Source organism: Chrysochloris asiatica, unplaced genomic scaffold, assembly GCF_000296735.1.
Source record: "Chrysochloris asiatica unplaced genomic scaffold, ChrAsi1.0 scaffold00123, whole genome shotgun sequence".
In the NCBI taxonomy this organism is placed as follows: Eukaryota; Metazoa; Chordata; class Mammalia; order Afrosoricida; family Chrysochloridae; genus Chrysochloris; species Chrysochloris asiatica.
The window spans coordinates 425,422-432,553 of NW_006408641.1; the positions used below are offsets into that span (position 1 = coordinate 425,422).

The following is a 7,132-nucleotide window of genomic DNA, read 5'->3' on the forward strand; positions in this document are numbered from 1 at the left end:
GTTGGCTCTTGATCACATGATACTTCTTGAAATGGTTGAACATCAACCTTTTCCTTTTGGTACAGTGACTCTGTGTATTCCTTCCATCTTCTTTTGATGTTTTCTGCATCTTTCAATAATTTTCCCAGAGAATCCTTCAATAGCAAGAGTCTAGTCTTGAATTTTTTCTTCAGTTCCCCAAGCTTGAGAAATGCTGAGAGTGTTCTTCCTTTTTCGTTTTCTGACTCCAGATCTTTGCACATTTCGTTGTAATATTTGAGTTTATCTTCTCTAGTTGACCTTTGAAATTTTCCATTCAGCTCTTGTACGTCCTCATTGCTTCCATTTAGAGATTGAAAAAGTATGGTAAAATGATGCAACCCTGGCACACATCTTTTCCTGTTTATAAAGTCCTTTTAAACCATTTTAAACCTTTCAGTATCCCCTTGTCCTGTCTGAATGACTAACTCTTGGTCTGTGTACAGTTCCTTATAGCACAAGGAAGTGTTTTGTAATTCCCATCTTCCCCAGTGTTATCCACAGTTTATTATGACCCATACAGTTGAAAAATTTTGCATAGTGGCACTGCAGGTTGGTGTGGTAGACTCCAAAGTCACTTTGAACCACGAGGTCAGCAGCTGAAGCTCACTAGCAGTTCCTCAGAAACCCTGTACAGGGTTGCTATGAGTCAGAACCAATTTATCGTCTTTTAACAACAACAAAAACTTTCTGGTATTTTCTGCTTTTTAGCCAAGATTCATCTGAGGTCAGTACCAGGAATTTCTTCCATAGATCCATTAGGTTGATTTGAACCATCAACCTTTAAGTTATTAATTGACTGCAAATACTTGTACCCATCCTCTTGTCTTCCTTATTTAGCAGGTTATTTAATCAGACATAAATAGCCTATGCCTCCCTTTGATCAAATAAAGCAACCATGGAAATTCAGATAAGACATGTATGTCAGCACATGCTAACCTGATGTGGACTATGATTTAAGTACAATGGGCAAAATGCTTGGTCCAAACGTTAGGAGGCCTGCATTCTAGATTCAGACTGGCCACCAATAAGCTATACAACTTCATTTTTTAATTTCTTATATTCACAGTGGATGTTTGTTATTTATCTACTGTAAGCCAGGCAAGGTGCTAGGTACACATGCCTGTTCAACTCCCAGAGGAGTTTCATTCATTCTGTAAGTATCTATTAAGAACTTTCCTTTCTGGTGGTGGACTTAGCATGTAAGATACATGGTTAAACATGTGGTGTGTTCAATAGTAATGAGTACTAAGGACAGTGGTAATGTGAAGAAAGGAGGTAGAATATGCTGTGGTTTTTTATTTTGTTTTGTTTTCAATTTTCAGGAATTTTTTTGTTTTGTTTTATTTTTCTATAACACAGTTGAGAGAGAATTCACTGAGAAAATAACATGGGAGGAAAGACCTGAGGAGGGTCAGGGGGCAAGTCATGTCAGTGTCTAGAGGAAGAGCAATTTGGGTAGAGGGACAGGCAAGAGTGAAACGAGTGAGCTAGAATAATAGCCGTGACAGGATGTTAGGCTACTTAGTAAAGGGCTTTAGGATAACATCAATACAGAAAAGAAAAGAGATAATTTTTAAAGTACTTTTTATTTGGGAATAATTTTAGATAATATAGAAATTTTGCAAAGGCAATATAGAGAGTACCTATATTCCCTTCACCCAGTTTTCCCCACTGTTAATGAAAGACTATATTTAAAACTCAGGTGTTCAACAAATTGAGTTCTGTTTTATTAAGCCATGTGGCATTTGGAAGGTAATTGGCAAGCACTGGCTAGGTCATTGAGTTTCAGTCAACTCAAACACAGCAGAAAACATGGAACCCATGTTTGGGGCCATGGATTCTTAAACTCTCCTTTCCATGAACTAGCTAAAACTAGTGTGATAAATATCTCATCTCTCTCTCTCTCTCTCTCTCTCTCTCTTTCTCTCTCTATCTATCTATCTATCTATTCATTCTCTCAGACAGCTCACTTTCCCTTTATGTATATTAGAGAGGTTCCTCTGATATAAAATATACAAATTTATATTTATGATTTCTAAGATCATCCAAACTCTTAAGTTTTGATCTGGCATTATCATGGTATATGAAGACACAGAAATTCTGTGACCGATTTCCTTAATTCCAGATGAGGATTTCTTCCACAAACAGACTGGACTAAGGAAAGTTTCAGCGTTCCCCTGACTCTTCCATCACAACTCCACCCTCATCCTTCTCCACCCTTCAAATCCTGTTAAAGCCACTAGATATTAATAGCTAAAATCATTAGTGAATGAGGAACTATTCTCAGTGCCTTGTTATATTAGTCATTTTAAACTGTCACACAATGCCATTCGGTGGTCTCACGCATTGCCCTGTATGAGGTTTCCAATGCTATAAATATTTACAGAAGTAGGAAGTCTTATGTTTCTCTCTTGGAGCCATGGGTGGGTTTGAACTGCTTATCCTACAGTGCCTTGTTTCACTCATCAGGGACATAGAAGAATGGAGTCCTGGTATGGCACTGTAGGATAAACACTCGACCTCAACGTTGGTTTGCACTGCAAGGTCGGCAGTTCAAACCCACCTGTCACTCCTTGGAAACCCTATACAGGGTCACTATGATTTGGAAATGACTAAATGGCATTTAACAACAACAACAACAAAGATGTTCTTGTATTAATTCCCAGAACCTGTGAATATATAATTCTACATAGCAAAATGGACCATACAGATGTGATCAATGTAAGAAATTTGAGATGGGGAAATTATCCTGGATTATACAGTTGGATCTATGAAATTACCAGGGTCCCACAAAGAGGGAGGCAGATGATCAAAGACAAGATAAGATGCTAGGGTGCTAGCTTTGAAGATGGATGGAGGGACGATGAGGCAGGGCTATAAGTGGCATCTGTAGTTGTTAGGTGCCGTCGAGTTGAATCCAACTCGTAGAGACCCTGCAGGGCTTCTGAGGGGCAGAAAACAGATCCTTGAGTAGTGACTCCAGAAGAAATTCAGCCTCTGGAAATTAAAGATTATAAATTTATATTATTCTAAATCACTAAGTTTGTGATTTAACGGGCCCTGGTATGGCACTATAGGATAAGCAAAGGACTGTTAACCACAAGGTTGAAAGTTCAACCCAGCAGCTGCTCCTCAGAAACCCTGTAAGGGTCAGTATGAGTCAGAACAGACTTGATGACACTTAACAACAACAACAAGTTTGTGGTAGGATCCCTGGTGGAACAAAGATTAAGCACTTAACTACTAACTGAAAACTTGGCATTTGAATCTACGCAGTTGCTCTGTAGGAGAAATACCCAACTATAATTTTTTTATAGCCAAGAAAACCCAATGGGATAGTTCTGCTCTGCCCCATGGGATCACTGTAAATTAGAATGAACCCAGTGACACCCAACAATACAATTGATTTTGTGAGAATTTGTGGAAGCAGAAATAGGAAGTTTAAAAACATTCCCAGGATCTCATAAATGGTGAGTGTCATATTCCAGATTCAACTAAACTTTTTTATATCCAAACCCTGCATTTATAGCCACTAGGCCATACTGGTTCATTGAAGAAGTAAAAGGCCATTTCCAGTAGATTTCTTGTGAAGTTTGAGTAAACTACATGGAAAGTATAATGTTGAATACATAGAAATATACTCAATGGTATCATAATTAACATTTGTGGTTGTAGTTCACACAGTACCTCTACCCTCCCATACTCACTCTTCAATTCTATTACCCCTCAAAGGTCAGCCTGAGTGCTCAGCTCTGATCTGTTCAACTCATAAATAAGAAAGACTACAGCAAGGAGCTCTGGTAGCATAGTGGTTACAAATCAGGCTGAGAACCTTAAGGTCAGCAGTGTGAAACTACCAGCCGCACCTCGGGAGAAAGATGAGACTTTCTGCTCCCGTAAAGATTTACAGCCTCAGAAACCCTGTACTGGGTTGCTATGGGTCGGAATAGACTCGACGGCACTTAACAACAACAACAATAACAGCAACAAAAATAGCCTCGTGCTTTTGAATAACAACCTATACTATCTAGATTGCTTTGGTGGGTGTGGTTATATTTAGGCTTTTAGTCTAACACTCTTGGGATTGAGATAAAGAAGTGTCTTTATTCCCTTCTGTGAGTGTGTCTGTCTCTTTCTCTCTTCTCTCTTCTGTATCCTGCCTGTTTGCTCCTATGTGTTTATCTCTGTTTGCATCACTATGTCTGGGTACCTCCCTCTATCTCAGCATTTGTCTTACTTTCATAGTAGACCCGAAGAAAGCTGTACTTTAAAACTAATCTAATACATAAATAGAATGTTTTTATTGTTAGCATAAATATCAGTGAAGTAGAAGGTTTTATAGGTTTCTTAAAATTCTAAATATACAAGCACATTTTCGTTGTTTTATAAATGTGGCATTCAACAGATTTTTCTCATCTTATATGTCAGTAGTTCTGGATAAAGGAAAGTACTAGAATAGAGCAATTTAGGGATAGAGGACTGATAAAGAGGAAAAGACTTTTCACACTAAGTATCAAGCTTCTTAAGAGTTACTGAAAATGGAAGTGTGAATTTCAGTTACTAATTCACCTTCTCTTGCACTTGTTATCCACAGAGAAGAGGTAGTAAAAGACAAATCTTGTGCGAGTGTGAGGGATTACCCATTTTTCCATCCGCCATACATTTGGGCTTAAATTGCTGTGCAGTCATTCCCTGAGGGAACACTGGAGTAAGTGCAAGTTACAAATAAATGCTCCCAACTTTACTTTCCACAGTCTCAGCATTTTCAGCTCCATAAGAGATGCTTTGAACAAACAAATGTGCTTTTAACTTAGCTCTAAAATATGTCCTGATATGTGGGAGCTATTTTTAAGACAACAGCAAGGACCTGACAGTGATATTTGCTGAAATCCAAATTGCCTCACATCATTTCTGACTTCGCCCCATCAAGTTATTATTGTCCCCCAGGAAAGTACAGTTTTCATTGTACTGTGCATTACCACTCACCCAAAGATGTTTGCCATTTTTAAGCTGTGTAATGGGGAAGAGAAAATGGCTAGTGAAACAAGGAACTAGGAAATGCAGTAAGTGCCTCGTTTGAAGAAAAACAAACCAAACCTGCAAAGTGAGATTAAAAACAAGAGAATTACAATGATAAACAGCATATGCATGTATTTATCTATCAGTCCATCATTATCTATTAACTATTTATCTATAAATTATCTATCACCAATCTCTCAGTCTATCAGTCTACCAGTGTATCTATCTATCTACCTATCTACCGATCAATCTATCTATGCTTATCTACCTATTGAGTAGGAGGCAGGAGGAAGAATAATATATTTAAACTAAATTGAACCATAATAGAAAATCTAATCTCTGTATTTCTTTTTCCAAAGAGGAGAGAAAAAAAAAAAAAATCCTTGAATTTGGCATGGGAGACTTGTTTCCTCCTCTTGCTCACTCTCAGTAGCTTCATTCTGCTCCCCATTGGTTTTATGTCTTCATCAAGGACAAGTGTGATATTTTATAGTCAGGGCTGTGAAGACTATACAAAATATGTGTGAGAGCTAGAGTGTCACCAAAGACTCCCCAGATGCTAACAAATCCTTTTTCTCATCACACACTGAAAAGCAAAAAATGTGGATTAGATGCCAGGAGGTCTTGGATATAGCCTGAGTATTTTGCCAAACTCAGAAGTAAATGGAAAAGACAGACTTTCCAACTTTAGTATCCTTGTGGGATGCTTAGATCCAGTCAGTATACCTAGAAACCATTTAGTTAGATGTGTGAATATAACTCAACAGGATCTAACTTAGGACAGGTTATTAGTAAGGGACCTTGGCAGTAGGTCCAAAGTGGGGAAAGTGATGATGGAATATGAAATGGTGCCATGAAGAATAGATGAAGGAATTAGAGATATTTAACCAGGATTTGAAAAAGTTCCTGGGGATGGAGAATGGGGTAAAAGGTATAAAAAAAGTGTGAAAGACTGTCAAGGAAGAAGAAATTCTATTTATTCCACTCCTAGTGTGGTGCTATAGGACAGCACTGGACTGTGGACCAAAATATCAGCAGTTCAAAGGTACCAGCTGCTCTTCAGAAACGCTTCATAGGGTCACTACGAGTCAGAGTGGTCTCAGTGGCACTTAACAGCAACAGTATTACTACTTGGGCTTACATCTTTCACCAGGATTCATCTCAGAGGCAATATGTATATCCAGAAGTAAAAATGACTTCTAGCTGGATGCTGCTTGGATTAGAAATGCTGTCTAATTAGTAATGTGCAAACTCAGCCCTATCTGTAACCCCAGTGCATTTTCCTTCAGTAATATACCACATCATATAGGTAGGAGCAACAATTAGGACTGTTGGGAAGAACTGGGGGGGCAGTACGTTATACCTAAATAGAACACAACTTTATTTTGATGAAAGTACCAGCAGTGAACTGAACTGTTTAATAGGTAGTGATCTCTCTAGCACTCAAATAAAATGCAAGTACATTCCTGAAGATATACATGCATACCTATTTGTTGGTGTCACTGAATTAGTTCTGACTCAGCGACCATGTATAGCATTTCTAAGGAGCAGTTGGTGGGTTTTAACTGCTGACCTTGTGGTTTGCAATCCAGTGCTTTATCCTACAGCATTATGTGGCACTGTAGGATAAAACATTGCACCACAAGGTCAGTTTTAACCATAAAGGTCAGTCTGGCCTATCATTAATCCATTGATGGGCATTTAAGTTGGTTCCATCATTTTGTTGCTATGAACAATTCTGTGATGAACATGAATTGCATTTATCTATTCATATCATATCTCCTATAGCTTTGTCTAGCCTGAAATAGCCCTCCTCTCCCCAAATTATATTAGATTACACACAGTGACCTCAAGTCCATTGTTTCCCTAATGACTTACTGGTCCAAAAAATACTTTTTATGTTCAACTATATATATATGTTGTTAAGCACCATTGAGTTGGTTCTGACTCATACCAACCCTGTATTGGATTTACAAGGAGTGGTTTCAAACTGATCTTGCATTCTAGTGCATTATCCTACACCAGGACTCCATTTATTTATGACTTTTGGACTTTTCTTGGTCAGTTTCCTGAGAATAAACAGCAGAGTATG

At 38.2% G+C, this 7,132-nt stretch overlaps 1 pseudogene; it reads right to left on the reverse strand.

The window, feature by feature from the left end:
• The window catches only part of LOC102821836, a 10,809-nt pseudogene extending 6,136 nt beyond the window's left edge, over positions 1-4,673 (reverse strand).
• Positions 4,674-7,132: the final 2,459 nt, after the last annotated feature.